Below are 27,922 nucleotides of genomic sequence, written 5' to 3' on the forward strand. Positions count from 1 at the left end.
AGAAACCCCTTGACAAACTGCTTAAGCAGACGCAAATGCAGTATCCTATTGTGAGTGAATGATGGCGGAGCTGGCTGCCTTGTCATCCTTCTCGAAAATTCTGTGGCCAGTGAGCTCCCTCTTCCTCTCCCACTCGCCCTCTTTTCCTTTTCACCACTGCAGGGACTTTTTCTAATTTGCCGTTTTCCTTTTCCCAATGTACACATGGTAGATGCAAGCTGGTGGCTTGCAGACTGCGTCTGTCTGGAGATAGGCAGCGAGCCGATGGATAATAACGCTCCGGGAGAATGATTATGCAGCAGTTAGTTAAGGACAGGCTTTTGTGGTATGGCAGCATATGAGCTGGTAATGATTTTCTTTTTTAAAATGTCAGCTTTGTGTGATTTCGGAAAATGAAAAGAAAACCACCATTGTGTTGTAGCATTCCGAATTCAGTCTCTGGGTATGAAGTGCTGCATTAGTGCACATTGCATCAATTCAAGATGTGTATATAGTACATGCGGTATGTGTATATGTATCTATATATGTATCTGTTAGTAGAACAAAAACAATCAGTTTTTTTTCCCGTTAGCTGAAGAAAATACCTTGTGTCATCAAAAATAAAATATTATCACTCCTTTTTTTTTTATTGGCTTATTTTAACAGATTCTCCAGCCTTTTGTCTCTGACGAGGCGCACTGATTGGGATCTGCTTATTCCACAGATCAAAAAGGTAAGGCACATTATTTTTTAATATATTTATAAACAGATAGGAGTATAGAGTTCATACTGATATGATCTTCTAGAAACGTATGTGCTTCTTCATTCTGTCATACTGTGCTACGTTACAGCTTTACTTGGGCATTAAATCTGATCTCAGTGCAGACTGTAAAAGTTACTTTTAATATGTATGTATAAGCTTAGATTGCTTGATCTGTGGTGACTACCTCATCAGATCAGTCATTTCAGCCACAGTGGCCCCCAAAGGGGTGAATACTAACGTCTGTTTACCTGCTTACATGGATTTGGAACCCCTATGAAAGCTGTACAAAATCCTCCATCCACACTGAGAGTTAATAGCGTTCGAAAGGGGAATCTTTTTAATATGGGTTTTAGTGTAACTGAAAGCTACATATGATACTAAGAATGAGGTTAAATTCATTGGCTTGCTTTAGCCAGGTAAGATCTATCACAGAACTCAGACCTGGAAGCATAGAGATGGCTTAATACTCTATCATTTTCATGAGTGGCAGGGGAAATTGCTGTTAACCCCCACCTTGCTGCCAGAAAATGCCTTGGTTTAGGTTTTGGTGCATGGAATTTTAATGTACCAGGTATATGGGACAACACTGAAGGAGCACATTCCCCATATTTATTAGATACGTCATTCAGCACAGAAGAGGCTCTTCCTACATGTTGCTACAAAAGCAGCAGAATCTGCTATTTATGAATGTTTTGTTACTGAAACTTAAATGAGAATGTATATTCTCCTTCTCTTTCTTGTTTCTGTTGTTTAGTCCTTTGAGACTATCTGCATAGCATAGAGGCCTACTGGAGAAGTCACTGGAGAAAGGAGCTCTTTTGTGATAGGGCCCTCAGAATGAGGACCTTGCAAACTGTGTGAGATTTTTGAAAGGATCTAAGTGTCTTAGGAACACAAATCACATTGATTTTTCAATGGAACTCATGGTCCTAAGTCACTTGGAAGTTTTTTCAAAACTGCCTGTGTGTCTCCTGTTTGGCTGGAGATAATGTGCATGATCATCACTCATTAACCCCTATATATGCCATACTTCTCCCAGAATCTTCCAAGCCAAACCTCCCAATGGTCATCCACTCAGTTGTCATGAAATTGATCAGGATCCTTTAAGTCTATATGAATACCTTTCTTTAAAAACAAACAAACAAACAAAAAACCAGATGTTTTGGAGAACTCCAACAATCAAACAAAATTCAGAAGCATGTTGTTCATTTTGCTTAACTTCTGCAGTTATATCTCATCACAAACCTACAGTAGTCTCCTAGAAGTAATGGGATTTCATTCATGTAATCTTTACACAAAGTCCATTGTCCTTTTAGCTGTTAAGAGACTGGTTATGCCAATATCAGTGCTGATTGAATGACTGAAATAAGAAAAGATCCAAATCTTTGCTTAAAAAAATGAAGCTGAACCAAACCCTGAATCAGTGTAGAATTCAGAAAAGTTTAACTTCTTTTAAAAATTAAGCCTCTAATCCTGCGAATATTTATACATATGCTTAACCTCTATGGGATTACTCATGTGCTTAGAGTTAAGCGTGTGTGTAAGTGTTTGCAGGGTTAAGGTCCACACTTGCACATATGTCTTCATTATCCTGTTTCATGGTGTCTTCTGGGGATATCAAAAGCCCCCCAATCTCCTCCCACACAAACACAAAATTCAGCAGGAAAGGGAGTTCTTGTGGTATTTCCAGCCCGGGAGAAAGCAGGAATAATGGAAACTTTGTGAAAAAGCCCAGTCTCCTGAGATTTCCAGTGCGGTTTCCAGGTGTCAGATATTGGGACGAGTCAGAAAACATGTAAACCCAATGGTACTTCTGGATCTTTGCTCTCAGCTAACAGCAACTGCTAATGGGTTTCACTGTGAATTTTGGTTTAATATTTTCATTTATACTCATAATGAAATTGGACTTCCTGTACAATCAAAGTTGAGTGATAGATGCTACTTCTGAACTAAAACGAGTATGTTTTTCAGGCTGTCATCAGGCCATTCTGACATGCTTGATAATTATTTTCTGACCAGAATCTTGCCTGTAATGGATATTTTATATAATATACGTATATACATTCTTCTACAGCTCTGCCTCTTCTGACCATCATATTTCTTCTGTCTTTAGGGGGATTTCTGCTGTTTTTCAGATTTCCCTGGGTAATACATTTCTTCAAGGAAATGTTCTGTTTTGCATAGATGGTGTTAATAATATTTCCTCCCTGATATTTATTAACATGAGGCCTCGTTATGGCTGAAAGGCATGGAGCAGCAATGTATATAAAATTCTTTGATTCATAAAAAATATCTTCAAAAACTTGTTTTAGGCTAAACACAAGTCATTTTTCTCTCCCCCCCTCCAACCCTTGTAATTTCACTTCCATGATCGTAGGGCAACAAGCCAAACTGCGGTACCAATCTGAATTAATTAACGCTTTCCAAACGGTGCTTCAAGGACTAATGCTGCTTACTAGTCTTGATGTCAGCGTTCAAGGTTTTGCTGCAGTACTGGAGACTTGTAAAGGAATGTTCTCTACCAGGATAAAAATAAAGAAATAGAAGTGAGCTTGTCATCAACAGACCATGTTTGACTTGCATGGTTTTTCACCAATTAGTGAATGATGAATCAAAATCTCAGATTATGCAATTCCTTTGGATATAAAGCTTTTCCTCTCTTATGGAAATTCTTATTGAAGTGTGCAGCCATTTACCAAATCTTTTATGATCTCCTGAATGCAGAAAAAATCAAGTTTCATCTGTTTGTTTATACTGCAGAGAGGAGATGACTTAAAAATAAACTATATATAGTTTTATACCTCCAATTTATGCAGTTATAATTCATTTTAACCCTGTAGCTGTAGCCAGCTCCTTGGTACTCCTACTGCAAATTGTCCCTTCTGTCTACAGAAAAGAAAAGTAATAGGCTGCTATACTATCCATTCCGTATGCTGTTTCAGTTATTATATATTATATACACCTCTACCCCGATATAACACGAATTCTGATATAACGCGGTAAAGCAGTGCTCAGGGGCGGGGCTGTGCACTCCGGCAGATCAAAGCAAGTTTGATATAACATGGTTTCACCTATAACACGGTAAGATTTTTGTCTCCCGAGGACAGCGTTATATCGGGGTAGAGGTGTATTATTTATACTGTAATTAATCATTTGAAAACAATGTTATTTTCTCAAAGCAACCATTGGGTTGCTTACTGTATTAGATTTGTGCTAGGTTGACAGGAGGCATTTAACTAAAGTTACAAACCAGTGGAGACTGTGGAGAAATGGCAAAAAGAAGGGAGTTTTGGGGAGCAATAGGAATAAAGAACAGAAGCCAAAGAGTATAGAGGCAATGACGCCTTAGATTACACTTTCTGAACTCTTGGGCATGAAGCCGGAGTTCTGTGATATTTTGGCATCTACTTTATTTAAACAGATAACAGTGTGGCCACGTTCATTGAAGGCATTGAGAAATACCGAGTGTAACTTTTACTGGGAGTTGCACCAGTGGTGAGTCTAGGCCGCTGGGCCTGTCTGAATTCCTGAGATGAAATGGACATCTAGTTCTTAATATTGTTTATTAAGAGGTTTATCATAATATAAGCACAATGCAGATTCTTACCGTGCCCCTTTTTGAAAGAATCGACATTGCTGGTAAGCGGGGATTCTACTCTAGAATTGTTCCAGGAGGAACCTCAATTTTTTATTCAGCTTCCCAGCCAAATTCATTGCACAGTCCACCAGTATCAGTGTTGTTTTTTCTTAAATCATGTGAAAAAAATATCCAAAGTGGATTAAAGCCAAGTCGCTCTTCTTTAGGACAGCTGAATGCTGAACATAAGTGTGCAATTTGGCCATTTCCTTTATTTTAGTGGCAGTAACATACATAGTTCCCTCTGTGCTGATTTTTTTTCTTTTTACCTTTCTGTCATAGACATTTATATGGCCCCGATTGCCTTGGTATGTGAGCACCTCACAATCTTCAATGTAGTTATCAAAACACCCCTAGGCAGGGCAGTGCTCTTATCCCCATTGTACAGCTGGGGAACTGAGGCACAGAGAGGCTAAGGTCACACAGGAAGTTTGTGGCAGAGCAGGGACTTGAACTCTAGTCACCCAAGACGTTGGTTAGTAGCCTAACCACATTAATCCTCCTGTATTCAGTAGAATACACCCCCTCTCCTCAAGGCCCTGTGGCGATGGGTAAGATGGACCTCTTATCGGACACAGCCCATCGGTGACACTTCCTCAGTAGCTTGGCTGCAAAGTGAGACTGGGTCAAAAACTAAACCCAGATCAGTTGCACGGCATTAGGCGCCGTTAACTAGAGGAGGAAAGGTGATTAAGGCACAGGCCTGGTAGACAGGAGACTTGGCTTCAACTGCTGCAGGCTGCTCCTTGTCACTTTTGAAACACTTTATGTATCTGTGCCGCACTTTTCTCATCCATAAAAAGTGGGATGGTAGCATTTGTCTGCCTCCACTGGGAGCTGAGTCTGAGTCCTAAAGTTTGAAAAACACTTTGAGATCCTCTGGCAGAGGGAGCTGTGTAAGTACAAAGTTTACTTAAGGAACCTAAATGCCAAAGTAACGGGAGCCTAGGTAGTATATTGACCTTAGAAATGGGTGTATTAGTAATAATAATTAATTAATAGCACAAATACATGAGGCTGAAATTTTATCTTCCCAGGAATCTACTGGTTAATGACTTGGCTCCATGTAAGGTTCCTTTCAATGTAAATTACATGGTGACCCCACAGTACTGAGTGAGGGTTAAGGTAGACATGATGAATAGAAGTGAGTCAGTTCCCTAGTCCCTTGTTGTACAAGATATTGCTGCTTACTTATGGGGGTGTCAATCATACTTAGATTGGTATGTGGGAGCAGGGAAAGCCAAAAAGAGATTGCATTGTCAGGAACAAGCAAAGAATACCGCTGACTCGTCATTTAAAAACCTGTAACATTCTCTGAAAGGCCAGGTACGAAAGCTAACCTCTTCTGCCAGTCCCTCTGATGGTCAGAAGGCAGTTTTTTGATTATTTATCACCCAAAGGAACCTCTAAATAGTTGTGCAATGCAGCATTTTTCAGTGCCATTGTGGTAATACATTATTGCAAAGCTTGTGAGAAATCATGGGCAATTTATTTTAGTACCTTGGGTGACAGTCAACTCTAGATCACAAAAGCATTTTCTGAGTCATCACAGTTCTTGCAAGGAGGTGACTTTCTAGGTGCATGTGGTTGTTGAATCAGATTAATTTTTTTTATACTGGCAGCTTGAAAATATTAAAACACTGCTTGATTGGATAAAACAAAAATGAGTCAGATTTAAGGAAGCTACTTACCACTTACACAATGAAGAAATGTTCAGAAGCTACTAGTGGGAAAGGAAAGTAATGTAGGATGAGAGCAAAGATCCTAGGGTTGTATGTTATTCACAGGGTAAAATTTTCAAAAGTGCTTAAGTTCCATGGATTCCTAAGTCACTTACTTTTGAAAATGTTACCTCAGCCTTTGAGCAAAGCTCTGAGGAATATCACTGGGAATTGCATGTACAGAACAAAATGGTTTGATGTGGCCCATAACTACTAAGGAAAACATTGGAAAGGACAGTTGGAAAACCAGATCAGCAGTTCATGTCGAGTTAGGGTACTCAGCAGTGTTTTACATCATTCTTCCTCTGCTGTCTTCTCCCGTGCTAGTGGTCATATTAGACTATTTTGCTCATTCAGAGATGAGCCATTAGTTAGGGTTCTTCAGAGTCTTTAACACAGACGTGTGGCAAAGCTACTCAGTTATCCACCTCTAGTCAATGTCTTCCATCTCCTAACTTTTTATGGTCACTGACATTCTTCAAAATACTGGCCTAAAAGAAGGCAGTTTGCAAAAATAACTCTTGGCTCCTATTCTGTTCTCAGTAGACTGCAAAAGGAATCTGATTAGGTCCTATATCAGTCTTCAGACAATGTAAAATGATGTGCACACCCTTTTTTTTTTTTTTTTTATACAAAAGAGTGTTCTACCAGTAGAACTGTCTTTACGCTGGTGACATTACAGTGCAAAACTATATGGCCAGATCCTGATCTGGTGTAAACAAGCCTTGCTCCATGGCAAACAACAGAGCTATGCTGCTTCACGCCGCCTCAGGCTCAGGCCATAGTGTGAGCTTTAAGACCTGGGTCTTGCAGAGATTTATGCGTGTGTTTATCGCTGTGCCCCATGAGCTGACCCATTGACTTTAATGGGACTATTCACAGTGTGTAAAGTGAGGCACACATAAAAGTCCTTTTTGCAGAACTGGCGCCTACAGTTTTGTTTGGGCAGCAAGGAAGCTATACGTTGACTAATGATTGCTTCTCTCTTGCAACTGTATTTTATATTTTTCTATGAATGCGCAAATGTAAGATTAGGGTTTTGTTGTAATTTCTATGCTTCTTATTAGCAGAAGGGGGAAAAAGTAGGATTGACCTTATTTTGTTTAAATGGTGGCTTGAAGCCTTTCTTGTCTGGTAGGGTTTTAAAAGTCTGTCAGATATGGAGAGATTTAAGATGAAGCCATGTAGGAGAATGGCCGTTAGGGAGGAAAATGGCAGAACTAAAAAGGTTTGAAAAGTTGTTGATGAGCATGTGTGTTAAGGGACAAATTCTGCCCTTGGATTCACTTCACTCAGAGCCATGCTGTCATAGCAAGGAGTTTGAACTGCTAAATATTTCCTGTCCATGTAGTATTCCCACAGACAAATGGGTAATCTTCTTTGAAAACTGTTGTGGTTCTCCTTGTGAATGTGTTTGAAAACAAAAGTGCCCCATCTGTTCCACCTGAAATCAATGGCAACGTTCCTTTCACTTCACTAAGAGGAGAACTAAATTATTGGATTCTAAATTCTTTAGGGTTGGGCAATGTGATTTAGGATTTGTCTACACATAAGTCAAACTAGTTGCAAAACTCTGTCAGACCCTCCTCATTTGATTCAAGAATGACTTATTTTTATTTAGCTTAAATCTGTTCCTAATTGATTTAACTCTCTATAAGCCAGGTTTATATTGATTTCAGGGGTCCATGCAACCTTTTGCACTGATTTGACCAACTTGATTTTAAATCACACCTGTTGTTAAACCATGGCTACTAAAGATGCAGACATGCCATTACCTTGCCTCCCACCAGGTGCTGCACACCCTCGTGTAACCACATGCACACCCTCATGGTCCTCTCGGGGGGGCGGTGGCTAGCACCTCTCAGGATCAGGTCTTAGATTCACGCATATTCCCTTCCCTAATGCGTTTACCGTCTCATGGCTTTCTTGTGCTCTCAGAGAAGTTAAAGAGAGTGCTGCCATTGATTTCATATGGTTATAAAGTGCAGTGTTAATCTGTAATGCTGGATACATGCTTTTTATTATTAACAGTAATAAAATGTGCTTAAATTAAGCTTGTTATGGAGTCATAATTAGGAATACATGCTGTTAACGTGCATTGGTAGTAGGCAGTTGTTACACTGTATCATCTAAATATAAGATAAAACACAGAACCGCTGTTACATTATACTGGATTTATTTATTAACATATGTCTAAAAGAGCTTTAGACTTACTGATTCATAGATTCTAAGGCCAGAAGGGACCATTGTGATCATCTTGTCTGACCTCCTGTATAACATAGGACATAGAACTTCCCCAAAATCATTCCTAGAGCAGATCTTTTAGAAAAATATTGAAATCCAATTAAATCCAGACTTGATTTAAAAATTGTCAGTGATGGAGAATCCACCACAACCCTTGGTAAATTGTTCTAAATTGTTCCACACTCAAAACAATGTGTCACATTCACACAGTCGTTTATTTTCCGTCTTTCTTTTTATAACCACAATTAAAAATGGAGGAAATTCAAGCAAAAAGCTGCGATGCTCGATACTGTTGCGGATGTGATTGGCACCTGGAGAAGAGAAACAACTAGTCCCGTGTGGGTATTGGAGAGATTTCTAACGTTTACCCCACTCGTTCAGTGGCTGCAGTGGTCTGCTCACAGAAAACTCATTGCAGATTCAGGGCCTTTGTGTGCTCTACCATGCAATGACTCTGATCCAGCAAGCTCGCCATGGGAATTCCATAGTTTATATTGTAAGCTCTTTGGGACAGGGACTGTCTTTTCACTTTGTGGGTATGTGCACACTGCAAACAAAAACACCAAGAACCCATGGCAGCTAGTCTCAGAGCCTAAAAGTAGCTGTGTAGATGTTCCATCTCGGGCTGGAGCACAGGAGCCTGCGAAGGGAAGTGCCCTTCAGAGCCCAAGCCAGAAGATTGACATGGTTGTTTTTAGGCCTGAGTCTAGGCCTGAGACTTGCTGCAGCAGAGTTGGTTTGTTTGGTTTTGCCGTGTTTACAGTGCTTACAGGAGCGCTGCCAGCTTTTCCGCCACCCTAGGCGGCGGAAGGTCCCACCCCGAAATGCTGCTCCCCCACAGAGGCGGCGGAAGGTCCCGTCGCCGAAAAACCGCCGCGGTCGCTGCCCCCCAAATCGCAGCGCCCTAGGCAACTGCCTAGGTTGCCTAATGAGTTGCACCGGCCCTGAGTGCTTAGAACAATGGCGTCCTTTCCCTTGAACGGTGGCCCCTAGGTACTGCATTAACACAAATAATAATAATAACAACAGCCACAGAAGACTTGCAGAAGTGGTTCCTACAACTATATTTCCTGCAACATCTAGGAATGAAAGTTGGGCAAATACAACAAACATTTCTGCAAATATTCATTCGAGTCTTAAATGTATATACTAGGACTGTGTTCGTGCTCCTTTTCTGTTTGCTTTCCAAACACTTATTTTCAAGTGGATTTTTACCAGTGGCGATGATCATGAAAAGTCAATGTTTGGCTCTAATGCTCAATCATGACACTACCTGAAAGCAAATGTCAAACTGTAACTAACCAACAATAGTGTGACTCTTGGGGTAGGTCTATACTTACCTCCGTGTCCGGCGGTAAGCAATCGATCTTCTGGGATCGATCCCGGAAGTGCTCGCCATCGACACCGGTACTCCTGCTCTGTGAGAGGAGTACGCGGAGTCGACGGGGGAACATGCCTGCCGGCATCTGGACCCGCGGTAAATTCGAACTAAGGTACTTCGACTTCAGCTACGTAGCTGAAGTTGCATATCTTAGTTCAAAGCGGGGGGTTAGTGTGGACCAGGCCTTGGATTGCCATTGTCACTGTTGCAGTTAGATAAGGAAATCAAGATTAGCACTGTAGGTGGATCATTATAGAAGTCATCTGGTCAAGGAGTAGAAACAGTATCACAGGATTTTAAGTAACAGCTTGCTAACAGTTTACAAATCAGGAATAAATGACTGAAGACATTTACAAATAATATTTGAATAATAATAAAAAAAGAAATTTCTCTGTGGACATCTCACAAATAGAAAACAGAGGCAACGTTTGACAAATAAATTGTTTGTTCTAAATTTTTCAGCCCCCACTAATTCTGAATTTCCTTGACTCAGTGGGGTTATGTCAGACTTGACATTCATAATTGAACGTGTTTAACGTAGGTCTGAGTCCTAGATTGGGAGCTCACTGGGGCAAGAACTGGCTTTTTGTTCTTTGGACAGTGCTAGTCCACTGGGACCCTGGTCAGAATCCGAAGGCATTACCAAGATAAAAACAATATATCATAATAATCTAACATTAATTTCTTCTCAGGCTTGGTCTACACTACCCCCCTAATTCGAACTAAGGTACGCAACTTCAGCTACGTGAATAACGTAGCTGAAGTCAAAGTACCTTAGTTCGAACTTACCTTGGTCCACACTCGGCAGGCAGGCTCCCCCGTCGACTCCGCGGTACTCCTCTCGCCGAGCTGGAGTACCGCAGTCGACGGCGAGCACTTCCGGGTTCGACTTATCGCGTCCAGACTAGACGCGATAAGTCGAACCCAGAAGTTTGATTGCCAGCCGCCGAACTAGCGGGTAAGTGTAGCCAAGGCCTCAGTGCCCCTGGCATGCTGTTGTGTCTCATCCCATATACAACAATATTCTGTCTATCTACCAAGGGCATTTGTAGACTTGATTGGTCTCCAGTTTTCTGCCACTACTTTTCATTCACCATAGTTCTAGTCACTAACAAATTAGTAACTGCAACCTGCATGCCTGTGCATAATCCTGCTTTGGAAAGGAACAGTCAGATCCCCATAAGAGCTTCTGTTGGAAGGCACTAGAGGGGGCCTGGGGAACAACTCAGCAAATCTCTCTGGCTGCCTTGTGTTGTTTTTTTAATAGCTTTACTGGTTGTCAGCATGCACAGTGGTTGTCAGCATGCACAGGAGGTAGTAGTGGGCTAAGGGGATATGCTAAAAAGACCCATTTAGACCTTGTGCATGTAGCAGGGGGTAATCCAAATATGGGTCCCACCAGCATAGATTGATCACCTTAAGGCACTTCTGCTAGTGCCAGCCCACAGCCATCTGCTGTACTGACACATTGGTCTATTTCAGACATGGAAGTCAGTGGGGGTTGTAGAATTGAGCCCTGGAACCTCTAGGTTTGGCAGTTCATAGTCCAGGCACCTCTGGGCTTGTTGCATCAGTTATGAATGCAAAAAAAAAAAAAATTTGTTTGAGCCCTGGCACGTAATTGCTTGAGTCCCAGCACCTCTTTCATTACAAATTAAGCACTGTCTTCACTGCAATTAAACACCCCTGGCTGGCCCGTGGCAGCTGACTGAGGCTCAGGCTAAGGGGCTGTTTAATTGCAGTGTAGATGTTTGGGTCCCTCCCACCTCACAGGGTTCTAGAGGCCAGGCTCCAGCCCAAACCCCAATGTCTACGCCTCAGTTGAACATCCTTTAGCCTGAGCCCCACAAGCCTGAGCTAGCTGGCACAGGCCAGCCACAGGTTTTTAATTGCATAGTAGACATACCCTCTGAGGGTACCCGCGTCAGTACTTGGGAATTTGCACTTGACAGACAGACAGTGTAGAGAGCAAAGTAGTACTAGTGAGAATCAGAAGGCAGAAGTCTCTCTCCCCAGTTATATTGTTGCTTTTGCTGCATTTGATTGCACAACGGTTGCATTCATTTATGTCGTTGTTTGCATAAAGATTGGCACACAGTTGAGAGTAGTCTACATCTTCCAATTTAATTATGATCTCAAGTTCATTTTTAGATTTCTGATTTGTTCATGACATTTATTACAGTGCTTCTTAACAAGAGGTACGCGTACCCATTGGGGTATGCAGAGATCTTCCAGGGCGTACACCAATTCATCTAGATATTTGCCTAGTTTTACAACAGGCTACATAAAAAGCACTAGCGAAGTCAGTACAAACTAAAATTTCATACAGACAATGACTTGTTTATACTGCTCTATATACTACACACTGACATGTAAGTACAACATTTATATTCTAATCGATTTATTCTATAATTATATGGGAAAAATTAGAAAGTAAGCAGTTTTTCAGTAATAGTGTGCTGTGACACTTCTGTATTTTTATGTCTGGTTTTGTAAGCAAGTAGTTTTTAAGTGAGGTGAAACTTGGGGGTTTACAAGAAAAATCAGACTCATGAAAGGGGTACAGTAGTCTGGAAAGGTTGAGAACCATTGATCTAGAGAAGTGTTTCCCAAACTTGGGATGCCGCTTGTGTAGGGAAAGCCCCTGGTGGGCCGGACCTGTTTGTTTACCTGCCGCATCCGCAGGTCCGGCCGATCGCGGCTCCCACTGGCCGTGGTTCGCTGCTCCAGGCCAATGGGAGCTGCTGGAATTGGCGGCCAGTACGACCTCTTGTTTTTTCTTACATTGCAGTGTGTGAGACTTAGAGTAGGAAACCACACTCCATCTGCTGTGGAAAGAGCAGTATATTTGCCTAATTTATCAGTACAATCCATATTAGAATATATGCAGACGAGGAGCCAGCTCTGGGAGGAAGAGGGAGTTTTGACACCCGGTATATGCAATGAGAAGGATGATGTGGGCCCTGCTTCTGAGGCTCCTGCAGTAGCCTTGTTCTGGAGATGGTTGAAATGTTCTGAATTTTGATTTTTTTTTTTAAAGATATTTTTCATTGACATTTTGAAATGTGACCAAAAAATAAATGTTGTTGCTTATCAAAAACAATTTGGTCTTTGGGCCTGAAATTCATTTTCCATGAACAGTCAAATGAACAAAACTTTGTTTCCTTAAATATTTAATGAAAGGGCAAACCAGGATACATGGCACATTGAAATGTGGTTTTCCCTTTGCCAAAATGTTTGAAAGTGATTTTCCTCCCCAGTGTTCACCAAGCTCCAACTAAATCCATGAAGAAAAGAGATAACAATTTGGAATATACACAATGTCAAACGGTTATATCTGTGGCCAAGTATTTGCTTTCCGTATATTTTCTTAGCATTTATGTTTACATTTCTCAGGGCTCTTTTTATGCCCCCAGTAGCCATTTATAAGCCTGTAATAAAACTCTGATTGCCCCTCAAAATGCCTTGTGCTGAGTTATTAAAAGAGTCAGGGGACATATAAACACAAACTCTTGATCCTGATAAAAAAATAGAGTAGCACTGGAATTCAAATTATTGTTTAAAAGGCTGTTGTCAGGATAAAAATCCTGGGGCAAATTCATTCCTGGGGTAACTTAGTTGACTTCGGTAGTCAGCGATGACTTTGGTCCAATGTGTGTGTGTACATGTGTCTCTATGGTATGTATTTTCAGGTCTACTTTAAAGCAATATCTTTTTATTTTATACTGAAAATTAAATCACTAAATTGAAATAATGTTTTAATAAATTGAATGTACTTGTTGTCATTCATCCTGCACTTTGTCCTGCTTAAAAACAAACACAGACTGGTTCTTTTTTAATTGTGCTAGCACCAAGGTGGTATGTTTAAGTTTCCATCCCTGAGAGAGACTGTTCAAGTCAGTGCTTTTAAATATTAATCCTGAAATAAAATTGATTAAAAAGGCATGAAAAGGGTTCTGTTGGGCCTGATCCAGAGCCCGCCAACTTCAATGGAAACACTCCCATTGATTTCAGCAGGCTGTGGATGGGACCCATGAGGAACTGTGATCCCCTTCTCGGGCCTGGCCTCTTCACACCTGTGCCACTGTTTATTTAATGTATAAACCTTAATGGGAGGACATAAGTTTGTCAGGATCCCTTCAAAGGAAAGTGCTCATTTGGCATTGCAGTCTTCGCTGTCCTCCTTTTAACAAAGTCCTTTTCTTCTTTAAAAGAAATAAGAAGAAATCGCACGATAAATTGCCCCCATCTTGTGAAGGAAAACCATGTGGTTTAACTCAGTACCTCAGAAGGCCTTTACAGATTTGCTGCCCTGTTTGTTTATAAGATTCAAAGACAGCATAATTTCATTTCCTAGCTATGTTGTCTACAAAGATCCTAGGAAGATGGATATATAAAGATTAAGGCGTGTTGAACATAAATCACGTGTGCAGCACTCGCAGAAACAATTAGTTGCTTGAAATGCTGAACCTGCCGGGTTGGAGTTGATATCATTCTTCTTCGAGTGATTGTTCACGTCCATTACACATTAGGTGTGCGCGCGCTGCATGCACGGACGTCGGAAACTTTTTCCCTTAGCGGCTCCCGTCGGGTCGGCAGTGCCCCCCCCTCCCGTCAGAGCGGCGCCCCGCTCTAGGGTATATATATCCCTGCAGACCCGACCCCTTCAGTTCCTTCTTACCGTCCGTGGTGGCGTTGGAACAACTCTGTCTCTCATCTGAGAGTGTCCCTTAGCATAGTCATTAGTGTTATCTGCAACAGTTATCAGTTCTCTAGTTGTTAGTGTTAAGCTTAGTAGTTAACAGTTCTTTAGGAAGTACTCGAAGTTCTTGTTGTAGGTGTTTGGTCGACCCCGGCACCGGCCCTGGGCGGCGGGGCATGCCCCGCGCAAGGCTTCAAGACTTGCGCCACGTGCCATAAGCCTATGCCATTGAGTGACCCCTACGACTCGTGTCTCCGTTGCCTGGGGGAAACGTACCAGAAAGAGCGCTGCAAGATCCGTAAGGCCTTGAAGCCCAGGACTAAGAAAGAAAGAGACTTTCGCCTCAAGCAGCTGCTCATGGAGACGGCGTTACAGCCCTCCACTTCAACGGTACCGTCTGCCTCAGTACAGAGCGCCCTGGCATCAGTCCGGGACCCGGCGCTGGCGGGTCACCCGAAGCCCACGGCACCAACCCAACGGGGACATTTACGGCACCGGTCGTCTTCGCCGGCAAAATCGAAGGGCCAACCCAGGGCCCGAGGACGCTCCCCACATAAGAGGGCAGCGCCAGCGAAGACCTCGAGTGCGCCTAAGGCTGTTACGGCCCCGACACAGGTCCCGGCAGTGGCTCCGGCGCCGAAAGGCCCGTCGAGCCCTGGGACAGGCGCGTCAAGTGAGGAAGTAGGGCTGGAGGAGCTCTTGGAACAGCCCTCCACTCCGGACACATTTGAGGCAGCAAAAGACCTCATTGAATTGTCCATTGAGGGCCCTCCACAAACTAAGGACGCTCCGCCGAGACTGCCATCCAGAGGCAAGCCAGCGATGGTGCGTCCATCTCGGTCGCCATCTCGGCACCGTTCACGGCACCAGTCCCAGTCGAGTTCCGCCTTGGTGGACTCCCGGTTGCCCTCCGCGCAGAAAGCGCCACAGCCGTCGGGCATCGATAAGCAGCCGGCACCGACTCAGCAGCCGTACTCGAGTCGGCACCGGGACGCGTCGGCTGCACGTTCCCCGCGACCGACCACCCGTAGTCGTTCTCGGTCCCGTGGTCACCGGTACCGATCCAGGTCCAGGTCGGCGAGACGCTACTCCAGGTCCTGGTCGCGGAGACACTACTCTCCAAACCCGGACCGGCACCGTTTCACGGCACCGCTGTGCCCTTCAAGATCTCCGTCCGTGGTGTCGGAGACTGACTCGGGCCGGTACGGCAGGTATGCCCACAGGACACAGGCCAGTAGAGACTACGAAGCCTCTGGTCATCCTCAATGGGGCCAGCCAGGCCAATGGCCATTCTGGACACCCTGGGCCTACCACCAGCAAGGCCCCCCATCTAGGGCCTCGGGATCTGGGCCAGCAGGGTACCGGTCCCGCTCTCTGCGGTACCGCCCGCCCTCTCACAAGGAGGCATCGATCTCTAGACCGCAGGAGCAGGAAGGAGTGGACTCGGCACCGAGCACGGTACCATCTCAGTCCCACGCCGTGGGACAGTCCCCGGAGGAACAACCAGTCGATGACGGGTTGCAGGAAGGCGAGGATGGGCAAAAGGCCCCGACCTCTTCCTCCTCGCCGGACGAGGCCGTGGCGGGCACAACAGTGTCTGGCCCTCCCTCGATTGATCATCGGGCGCACCAGGACCTGCTCCGCCGGGTAGCCCTCAATCTGGGCTTGCAGGCAGAGGAGACCGTAGAGCAGGAGGACCCCATGGTCGACATCCTGAGCCCGGAGGGCCCCTCCAGAGTCGCTCTCCCGATTATACGGACAGTATAACTATAAGACTGTATGGCAAACGCCGGCCTCCAGTGCACCAACTGCAAGGGGCGTGGAGAGGAAATACTTTGCCCCATCTAGAGGGTTTGACTTCCTCTTTTTGCACCCGTCTCCTTGTTCGCTGGTGGTCTCTGCGATCAACGAACGAGAGCGTCATGGCCAGCAAGGCCCTGCGCCCAAGGGCAAGGAAGCGAAATGCTTGGACTTATTCGGGAGGAAGGTCTACTCGTCTGGGGGCCTCCAGCTGAGGATCGCTAATCAGCAGGCGATTCTAAATAGACACAACTTTAATTCTTGGGCATCAGTCTCCAAGTTCAAAGAATCCCTACCTCCAGACGCACATCCAGAGTTCACGGCCCTAGTGGACGAGGGGATGGCGGTGGCCAAAACTTCGTTGCAGGCCTCCCTTGACTCGGCTGACGCAGCGGCTAGGACAATCGCGTCAGGGGTAGTGATGAGGCGCTCGGCATGGTTACTGGCTTCAGGCCTTCCGCCAGAGGTGCAGACCACCCTGCAGGACCTTCCGTTTGAAGGGTCAGGCTTGTTTTCAGACCAAATGGATGCCAGGCTACATAGCCTCAAGGACTCGCGAGCGACCCTAAAGTCGTTAGGGATGCATACCCCAGTGACACAGCGGAAGCCCTTTAAGCCTCAACCACCACAGAGGCAGTACCACCCTCGCCCTTGGCACGAACCGTACCGCCATCGTGGCAGGGATAATAGGCGAAGACGTAACAATACGCCTAACCGAGGCCAAGGTCATGGCCAGGGCAAGCCGCAGCCAGGGAATAAACCAGGCTTTTGAAGTTACGCTCGAGGACAGCGTACCACATCCCATTCCGGATCCACCTCTAGGTTTCAAGGACCGCCTGTCCCATTTCTACCGTGTATGGTCACGCATAACATCGGACCGCTGGGTCCTGCGCACAATAAAGGCGGGCTATACCCTCCAGTTTTCCTGGCCCCCTCCCTTCCATCCCCCTTCCCCGTCCCTCTTCAGGGACTCCTCTCACGAGCAACTTCTCATGCAGGAGGTGCAGACCCTCCTCGCAGTGGGAGCGGTGGAAGAGGTCCCACCAGACCTAAGGGGAAAAGGATTCTACTCCAGGTATTTCCTGATTCCCAAGGCAAAAGGGGGCCTCCGTCCCATTTTGGACCTGCGCGGACTAAAAAAGTTTCTGGTCACAACGCGTTTCCGTATGGTCTCGCTTGGAACTATTATCCCATCCCGGGATCCGGGGGATTGGTACGCTGCCCTCGATATGAAAGATGCGTATTTTCACATCGCCATCAACCCAGCCCACCGGCGGTTCCTGCGCTTCACCGTCAACCAGCGCCATTTTCAATTTACGGTCCTGACCTTCGGCCTAGCATCGGCACCGCCAGTGTTCACGAAATGCATGTCTGTGGTAGCAGCCTTCCTTCGGAAGAGAAGGATGCGTGTGTACCCGTACTTGGACGACTGGCTCCTCGTGGGCAGGTCAGAGGCCGAGGTCCGCTCTCATGTGACGCTGGCCTTACAGATGTTCGGCAGGCTCGGCCTACTGGTCAACGTGCCCAAGTCCACGTTAACTCCCACGCAGAGACTGGACTTCATAGGTGCAGTCCTGGACTCGGTGACTGCACGGACAAGTCTTCCAGAGTTGCGGTTCTTGGCAATTCAAGGGGCCGTAAGCTCCATCCAGAATTTTCCCACGACGACGGCAAGGTGCTGCATGCAGCTCCTGGGACACATGGCAGCCTGCACACACGTAGTCAGACATGCCCGCCTAAGGCTCAGACCTTTGCAGTTATGGTTTGCCCAAACGTACCGTCCCAACAGAGACCCCTTGGATCTGGTGGTGACGATCCCGGCTCGGGTGTTGAGCTCCCTACGCTGGTGGCTCGATCAACAGCGGGTTTGCAAAGGGATCCCCTTCGCTGCCCCACAACCCACTCTGACGTTAGTAACAGATGCATCGGACCTGGGTTGGGGGGCGCACCTGGGGGAACTGTGGACCCAGGGGATGTGGTCCAGGGAAGACAGGTTGCTTCACATCAATCTGAAGGAGCTGAGGGCGGTTCGCCTCGCCTGTCAGACCTTCCACGCCACCATAGAAGGTCACAGCGTGGCAGTTCTGATGGACAACACTACCGCCATGTTTTATATAAACAAGCAGGGCGGGTCCCGGTCCTCTCTCCTCTGTCGCGAGGCACTCCGTCTATGGGACTTCTGTGTAGCCCATTCGGTCCATCTAATCACAACGTATCTCCCAAGGATCCAAAACAGGTTAGCGGACCGCCTTAGCCGATCCTACCACATGCACGAATGGGCTTTGAGGCAGGACGTCCTGCATTCAATCTTCTGGAGGTGGGGTTTTCCCCGGGTGGATCTTTTCGCCACCAAGGACAACAGGCAATGCCCTCAGTTTTGCTCTTTCCAGAACTTCAGTCCGGGGTCGTTGGCAGACGCCTTCGCGATTCCGTGGGGAGGGAGCCTGAGGTATGCCTTCCCTCCATTCCCGCTCATCCACAAGGTCCTCCTCAAGACCCGAAGGGACAAAGCGACAGTCATCCTCATCGCCCCGGTGTGGCCACGACAGCATTGGTTCACGACCCTGCTGGAATTGTCTATAGCCAACCCGATTGCCCTCCCCCTCCATCGCGACCTAGTCACACAGGACAAGGGTCGCCTGCTCCACCCGAACCTGTCGTCGCTACATCTCACGGCATGGTATCTCTCTGGCTGAACGAGGCGGAACACAGGTGCTCTCACCAGGTACAGCAAATTCTCCTTGGTAGTAGGAAGCCCTCCACCAGGGCGACCTACCTGGCCAAATGGAAGAGGTTCTCCCACTGGTGCGAGCCTTAGCACATACAGCCTCTGCAGGCCTCAGTTCCATCGATCCTGGACTACTTACTGCACCTCAAGCATCAAGGGCTCGCCCTTGCCTCGATTAAAGTGCATTTGGCTGCCATATCGGCGTTTCATCCGGGGGAGTTGGGAGTGCCAGTGTTCTCCAACCCCACAGTAGCCAGATTCCTCAAGGGGCTGGAGAGGGTGTTTCCCTACTCGCGCCCACCGGTCCCTGCGTGGAGTCTGAACCTAGTCCTATCTAAGCTCATGGGGCCTCCCTTTGAACCGCTAGCCACTTGCTCCCTCATGCACCTCTTGTGGAAGGTGGCATTTCTTGTGGCCATCACATCGGCCAGGAGGGTATCGGAATTGAGGGCCCTCCCTTCCGAACCCCCTTATACAGTTTTCCATAAGGATAAGGTGCAACTGAGGCCGCACCCTAAATTCCTTCCAAAAGTGGTCTCGCAGTTTCACATGGGACAGGATATTTGTCTACCGGTGTTCTTCCCTAAGCCCCATGCGGACCCTAGCCACCGCAGCCTGCATACCCTCGATGTTCGGAGGGCATTGGCGTTTTACCTGGAGCGGACCAGGTCGTTCCGCAAAACACCTCAGCTGTTTATTGCCGTTGCGGAACATAGGAGAGGCCTGCCTATCTCGACGCAGCGCTTGTCAGCATGGATTGTGCGTTGTATACGCAGGTGTTATGAGCTCGCCAACGTACCAGCCCCAGAGATCCAGGCTCACTCGACTAGGGCCCAAGCGTCCTCGGCGGCTTTCTTGGCGCAGATCCCAATCCAGGAAATCTGTAAAGCGGCCACCTGGTCGTCCGTGCATACGTTCACAGCCCACTACGCGATCCACCATCAGACCAGAGAGGACGCAGTGGTTGGCAGGGCTGTGCTACAATCAGTTATACCTTGACTCCTACCCGCCTCCAATGGTAAGCTTGTGAGTCACCTAATGTGTAATGGACGTGAACAATCAATCACTCGAAGAAAAAAGAACGGTTACTTACCTTCTGTAACTGTTGTTCTTCGAGATGTGTTGTTCACGTCCATTACACTTCCCACCCTCCTTCCCCTCTGTCGGAGTCTCCGGCAAGAAGGAACCGAAGGGGTCGGGTCAGCAGGGATATATATACCCTGGAGCGGGGCGCCGCTCTGACGGGAGGGGGGGGCACTGCCGACCCGACGGGAGCCGTTAAGGGGAAAAGTTTCCGACGTCCGTGCACGCGGCGCGCATACACCTAATGTGTAATGGACGTGAACAACACATCTCGAAGAACAACAGTTACAGAAGGTAAGTAACCGTTTTGTCCTGCTGATACGCTGCACAGCAGCAGTGAGGCAACAGCACTCAAACTGTGTGAAGTTTCCTATAGGAAGGTTAAGCCAGTGGATTGAAGTGATCCTTGGAATATTAAAATCCACATATCCCCAGAGGAGGGCCTGCAGACTGTAATGTGGTGTAAGAATGAAAACTTGCTGAGGTAATCTCTCTCGCTAGCCCTCCTTCAGTTCTCTTCCCTGTCACCCTCCCCTGCCCCCCCCCTCAGTTTATCCTGCTGCCCCTTGCTTCTGATTTCTCAGTGTCATCAGTATCTTTTGTCAGTGGTTAGATTCGTCTAACAGCAGAAATATCACTAAAATTGGTCCGGGATCAAGGTTCCTTAGCTGCTTAGTGGGGATTAAGTCTTATCCACATCATTCAAAATTCACTACAATCTGTCCACTCCCACCTCCCAGGTTGATACAGCAAGGTCTGTAGTTTTCTGTTTATTCCTCTCTCTTTCTGGCCTGTTTCCTTCTCCCTCCGCACAGGAACTCTGCTTGGGGACAGTCTGCCTCTTTGAAGTTGAAGTAGAGCAGCAGTCATTCATATCGCCTCTGCTTTCTACATGGCAGCTGTCTCCTTTGTGGCTCAGAAATCTCTTGACGAAACATTGAGTTTATCAGGTCAGACACTAGCCACAGTAGTTAATGTAAAGCAAATGTATAGTGCATTAGACAAAATGCGACATTTAATAGTGGCTTAGACTTTGTGGCTAGCACTGTGTAAATCCAAATCAGTTAGGGAGCAGTCCATTTGCCAGTATCAACAGACACTGCAATTTCATAATCCGTAATTATGCTAGATCGTTACTACTATTGCCTATGAATGGCGAATAGACTGAAGTTCTCCAATTCCTTGGGCCAGACTCTGTTCTAATTACATTCAGGCCACCCTCGTAGGATTGCAGGTGTCACACAGTTGTAGATGGTGGTAGGATTTGGTCCATTATATATTTTTATCATTACATTTTTAGTAAAATATTTGCCACATTAACAATAAATGATGTACAACTCATGTGCTCTAGGAATTGTTTTTGGCAAGTTCTGTGGCCTGTGTTGTGCAGGAGCTCAGACAAGATAGTCCCTTCTGGCCTTGGAGTCTATGAATCTTCCTCAAACATTCAAACCCCCAGTAGAAACCCCTCCCCTTCAACAAACCATTCAGCCATGAGAGCTTTTCTGAATGCAGGAAGTTGAAAGATTTCAAAAGATTTCCCGAAAGTGCTCGTAATCTCAATCCCTATCTGGAGATTACAGTCAGATTCTCATCTCAGTAGCAACAGTGCAAATTTGGAGGAATTCCATTGACTTCAGTGGAGTCACTCTGGCTTTGCACTGGTATAAATTCAGAATCTAACCTCTTCTATTTTTGAAAAGACAGGAGAATGTTGAATTGCCCTGGGTGCCTAATGCAGTGTATTGCTTTGTAGACCTTAGAGTCCCTGAATTAAAAATTCAACAGAGTCTTTGTTCACTTTGTTCGGTGGGCAGCGATCGATCCACCGGGGGTCGATTTATCGTGTCAAGTCTAGACGAGATAAATCGACCCCCGAGCCCTCTCCTGTCGACTCCTGTACTCTAGCGCCACGAGAGCGCAGGCAGAGTCGATGAGGGAGTGGCAGCAGTCAACTCACCGCGATGAAGACACCACTGTAAGACGATCTAAGTACGTCGACTTCAGCTATGTTATTCACGTAGAGCTATGAAGTTGCGTAACTTAGATCGATCCCCCCCGCCCAGTGTAGACCAGGGCTAAGTAGTAAAATGCTGTACACCTTGCTGAAATGACATGCTTAGTGAGAAGGTTTGTGGCCTCCAGTACATGCGGAGGCACTTTGCTGGCCATGAAAAGCAGTAACAAGCTCGGGTCATTACTTTCCTCATAGCAGGTGAAAACTGGAAGATGGTTGATGCAAGAGAGGAGTAAGAAAGTAATTGAATTGCAAACTCTTTACTGCAGTGTGTTGGTATGGTTTCATGAGATTTCTAATCTATACATCCCATAGACATCTAAACGTTATTGCAGAGCTTGAGGGAAAGGATTTGAAATGCCCAGCATTATATAAAGTGCTGCATAAATTCATTTCTTAATATAGCCTAGACTAGAGCAGCTGCTATGGAATAGTCTTGCAATCTCCACATTGAATCAGCAAGGTGGTAATCAGCATGCACTGTGGCTACCTTTCTGCATAATGACAAGTTGCACGCAGTGATCTGAAAGCCAGCGTCATCTCCTTATTACTACCGCAGCATGCCAGAGTCCTTCCATTGGAGATACTGCTTAGACAGAGATGAACATTATGTACAAAACATAATTAGGAATATGCACGAAACAAAGACTTTTAAAACATTGGTACTTCCACTTTTTGAATTTTGGTTGAGGCTTTCTGTTAGTATGTCTCTGGTATTGTTCCATTGCAGCCACCACCAGTTTGATCTTCATAGAAAGCAGGCTGTTAACCCTACTGAATAAAAACACTTCAAAAAAAGGTTTGGGGGGTAAGGGGTGTTGTTGCAGACTCGTTTATCCTCTAAGCAAAAATAACAAGCAAGTATGCCATTGTAAAAGAAAATGTAGGTAATTATAGTTTGGGTAATTGTACAGGAGAGCTAATGTCTGCAAATCCTGAGACAGAACATTGCCACCCATACTAAAATAGGTTCTGAGGGTGTAAGGTGATAACCATGCAAATAAAGTTAGGTTCAAAGTGATGGAATATGATGGTTACCCAAATAGGTGAAGAGGAAATATATTCCTTCTGGTAAAATGATTTTTTCAACCTACAGTGAATTTATTTTGTAAGTTATAAAAATTAAAAACAGAATGTAGGCAAAATCACTATTTGTCAGATCCCTATTTATTGTGAATTTATAGTGCTTTGCATCACAAAAGGTGTGCATTAAAAAAAGAGTTTTTAGAGGGACTTATCAGAAGATTGATGGTGAGGGACAGTTCTGTAAGCTTTACTCAGGAAGACCGTGCAGCCCATAATATTGGATAGTTCCTCAGAAGAGCTCAGACATCCATGTGTGATTTATAGAAATATCTGGCTGGCATAGTGTAACACCGACAAACCCCGGTTGTGGGCGGGTGGGATCGAACCTTGGACCTTTGTGCATGAGCCGCTACCGCATGAACTAAAAGCCAACTGGCTGTTAGCTAAAGCTGTAGAGCAGACTCACTTTATATCTCTCTCTAAGTCAGGGGTTCTCAAATGGGGGGTCAGGATCCCTCAGGGGGTCACGAGGTTATTACACGGGGGGTCGCGAGCTGTCAACCTCCACCCTAAACCCCACTTTGCTGCCAGCATTTATAATGGTGTTAAATATATAAAAAAGAGTTTTTAATTTATAAGGGGGGTTCCACTCAGAGGCTTGCTATGTGAAAGGGGTCACCAGTACAAAAGTTTGAGAACCACTGCTCTAAGTGGTCTCAGTGCCATTAGATGGGACAGAACACCACACCCAGAAGGTGTGTGGGTTACAATAGCTCTGGTGTGTCTGTTCAAACCAACCCCTGATGCCTTTTCCTTGTTTTACCACTATTTCACCCATTATAAACAAAACCCCACACTACTAAAAAAAAGGGAAAAATAAAACTAATATTAAATAGCAATTATGAAACTAATCTAACATTTGCCAGCCATTGCTCTGATCACTCTGCCTGTATGTTGCATCCCCTTCTCTACCTTTTTGTTTCATCTTTTTAGGGTCACATCATACAGCTGATGATCCATGCGGAGCCCCATTGATTTCAGCAAGCCTGCATGCTATTGATTGCTGGAATGGAGCTCCTCAGATTTTAAGCTCTTTGGATCATGAAGCATCTCTTAGCATGTGTTTGTACAGCGCCTAGCACAATGGGGCTCCAATCTCATTTGGGGCCTTTAGGTGCTACTGTAGTGTAAATTGTTAATAAATGCGGCAGTGTGAAAGGCAGCCTTGTCCAGTGTATGGAGTGTGGAAGTGCTGTCAGGAGACCCAGCTTCTTGTCCCAGGTATGCTGCTGATTGCTTAGTGCGTTAGGACAAGTCACCTAATCTCTCTATGATTCAGTTTCTCCAACTGTAAAATTGAGGTAACAATACCCTTTATTTTGTGAGGTCCCTTCAGATGTGTGGATGAAAACTACTGAATAAAAAAGCTAAGTATTATTATGTAGTTACCCAAAGCTTGCACTTCCCCTGTGTTGGCTTAAACCCGTGGTGAACTGGCCAGCCTCTTCTCAGGATTGGGTATAGATTTCACAGGTTTCAGAGTAGCAGCCGTGTTAGTCTGTATCCGCAAAAAGAAAACTGCAGTCAAAGGTATCAATCACTGTGAGAATGAGCCACTGATGGTGTAAATGCAAAAGAAATAATTAAAACAGCCTCCGTTGCAAATTAATCTCTCCAAGCAGCAGCATCACAATGAGTTTGTTAGGAAGCACTTGGAAAAGCAATAGCCAATTTTCTTTTTAGTGCTATTCCTAATAAATGTGAGAGGGATCCACTTGATTGATGATAGCTGTTTTAAAAGCACCAGTTCTAAAAGCCTCCGTTGGTGCTGAAGAACTGTTGTCTGTTGTATTAAAGTACTGCAGGCATCTTGGCCCTTGAAGCTGTTAGGAAAGCCACTTCAGAGGTGGATCTTATTTGGGTGTTTAATAACTTTAAAAGGAAAGGCAGAGTTGCCAAGATGTCTGCAGTTAGTAGTTTCCTGGCACAATAAATGGCAAGTTGTTTGTACTGAATGCTGACGTGGGGGGAAATATTTCTAGTTTGCACACCCAATCAAAATCTGGATTCCAGAGAATGAGCTCATGGGGCCACCGTTTACGGATCTGTGGCCATTCAGGAAGGTGGGATCTAACTCCTGGTATTATTGTCTTAAAAAGCAACCTCATTCAGCCATCTACAACCCTAATTTGTCTAAGACCTAGAAGCTACGTGGCCACGTTCAGTGATGATTTGCAATCCCTTAACACTAATTAGACTCCCTTAAGGCACTTGTCTATGCACAAAAGTTGTATCACTTTAAATATACTGGTACAGCAAAAGTGGTCCAACCCCCCAAGCATGGATGCAGTTATGCTGGTATAAAAGTGTTTATATGGGTATAGCCTGTCCGGGAAGGGGAATAACCTATACTGCTCTAAGGCCTGGTCTACACTACGGGTTTAGGTCGACTTTAGCAGTGTTAAATCGAATTAAGCCTGGACACGTTCACACGACGAAGCCCTTCCTTTCGACTTAAAGGGCCCTTTAAACCGGTTTCTTTACACCACCTTCGACGAGGGGATTAGCGATAAAATCGGCCTTTTCAGGTCGGAATTGGGGTAGTGTGGACGGAATTCGACGTTATTGATCTCCGGGAGCTATCCCACAGTGCTTCATTGTGATCGCTCTGGACAGCACTCTCAACTCAGATGCACTGACCAGGTAGACAGGAAAAGACCCGCAAACGTTTGAATTTCATTTCCTGTTTGCCCAGCGTGGAGAGCACAGGTAACCACGCAGAGCTCATCAGCACAGGTAACCGTGATGGAGTCCCAGGATCGCAAAAGAGCTCCAGCATGGACCGAACGGGAGGTACGGGATCTGCTCGCCATATGGGGAGATGAATCAGTGCTAGCTGAATTCCGTAGCAGTAAAAGAAATGGCAAAGTATTAGAAAAGGTCTCCAAGGCCATGAAGGACAGAGGCCATAACAGGGACACACAGCATTGCCGCGTGAAAATTAAGGAGCTACGGCAAGCCTACCACAAAGCCAGAGAAGCAAATGGAAGGTCTGGGGCAGAGCCGCAAACTTGCCGCTTCTACGCGGAGCTGCATGCCATTCTAGGGGGTGCAGCCACCACTACCCCAACCGTGTGCTATGACTCCGTCAATGGAGAAACACACAGGGAAGAGGGTTCGGGGAACGAGGAAGATGAGGATGGAGGTACTGTAGGTAGCTCACAGCAGCAAGGAAGCGGAGAAACCGGTTTCCCCAACAGCCAGGTTATGTTTGTCACCCTGGACCTGGAACCAGTAACCCCCGAACTCACTCAAGACCCTCAGGGCACACAGGAGACCTCTGGTGAGTGTACCTTTGTAAATATTACACATGGTTTAAAAGCAAGCGTGTTTTAATGATTAATGATTAATTTGCCCTGGCAATCGCGGCCAGTACAGCTACTGGAAAAGTCTGTTAACGTGTATGGGGATGGAGCGGAAATCCTCCAGGGACCTCTCCAGAAAGCTCTCCTTCATGTACTCCCAAAGCCTTTCCAAAAGTTTCTGGGGAGGGCTGCCTTATCCCGTCTGCCATGGTAGGACACTTTACCACGCCAGGCCAGTAGCACGTAGTCTGGAATCATTGCATAACAAAGCATGGCAGCGTATGGTCCCGGTGTTTGCTGGCATGCAGACAACATCCATTCCTTATCTCTCTTTGTTATCCTCAGGAGAGTGATATCATTCACGGTCACCTGGTTGAAATGGGGTGATTTTATTAAGGGGACATTCAGAGGTGCCCGTTCCTGCTCTTCTGAACAGAAATGTTCCCCGCTGTTAACCACGCGGTGGGGGGAGGGGTGAAGTGATCATCCCAGAGAATCGGGTGTGTGTGTGTGGGGGTGGTTTACTTGGGTTTGTGCTGCATGTTAACCCGGAAACCGCAGCCCCTCCTTTTACATTGAAAACCCATTTTAAATGGCCAACCCAATTCATCCTTGATATGGGAAATGCGCTGCTGTTTGAAACCATTCCCACATGTTAAGAAGGTTAAAAAAGCCAAAAGACTGTGGCTTACCATGGCTGCCTGCAAGCCGAAATATGTTGGCTGGCACTGCGTGAGTGATCTCTCATACCAAACCGGCAGGCAGAGGAAAAATGCGACCTTGTAACGAAAGAGTGTACCCATTGTTCTCTAAAATGTGTCTTTTTTAACCACCTCTCCCTTCTCCTCCACCAGCTGCAAATGTTTCTCCTTCGCAGAGGCTAGTGAACATTAGAAAGAGAAAACGGAGGACGCGGGACGATATGTTCACGGAGCTCCAGATGTCCTCCCACGCTGATAGAGCACAGCAGAATGCGTGGAGGCAGTCAATGTCGGACATGAGAAAAGCACAATATGAACGAGAGGAGAGGTGGCGGGCTGAATGGCGGGATGAAAAGAGCAAGTGGTGGGCTGAAGATGATAGGTGGCGTCAGCTTGCAGACAAACGGCAAGAGACAATGCTCCGTCTGCTGGAGCATCAAACTGATATGCTCCAGCGTATGGTTGAGCTGCAGGAAAGGCAGCAGGAGCAGAGACCGCCGCTACAGCCCCTGTGTAACCAACAGCCCTTCTCCCCAAGTTCCATAGCCTCCTCACCCAGACGCCCAAGAACACGGTGGGGGGGCCTCCGGCCACCCAGTCACTCCACCCCAGGTGATTGCTCAAGCATCAGAAGGCTGGCCTTCAATAAGAGTTAAAGTTTTAAAATGCAGTGTGTCCTTTTCCATCCCTCCTCCCCTACCCATCCCAGGCTACCTTGGCAATTATCCCCCTACTTGTGTGAGGAATTAATAAAGAATGCATGAATGTGAAAAAA

At 45.9% G+C, this 27,922-nt stretch overlaps 1 long non-coding RNA gene across 2 annotated transcripts; it reads left to right on the forward strand.

Moving 5' to 3' along the window:
• On the forward strand, positions 1 to 27,922 carry LOC135978841 (uncharacterized). 2 transcript variants are annotated; one of them, XR_010596199.1, is made up of 3 exons: positions 1 to 345; positions 646 to 712; positions 27,301 to 27,922. It is a non-coding gene; the product is annotated as an uncharacterized LOC135978841 (long non-coding RNA). The 2 variants fall into 2 exon arrangements; XR_010596200.1 differs by having other exon boundaries at positions 196 to 502; positions 27,301 to 27,429.

Source organism: Chrysemys picta, unplaced genomic scaffold (genome assembly GCF_011386835.1).
Source record: "Chrysemys picta bellii isolate R12L10 unplaced genomic scaffold, ASM1138683v2 scaf471, whole genome shotgun sequence".
Classification (NCBI taxonomy): Eukaryota; Metazoa; Chordata; order Testudines; family Emydidae; genus Chrysemys; species Chrysemys picta.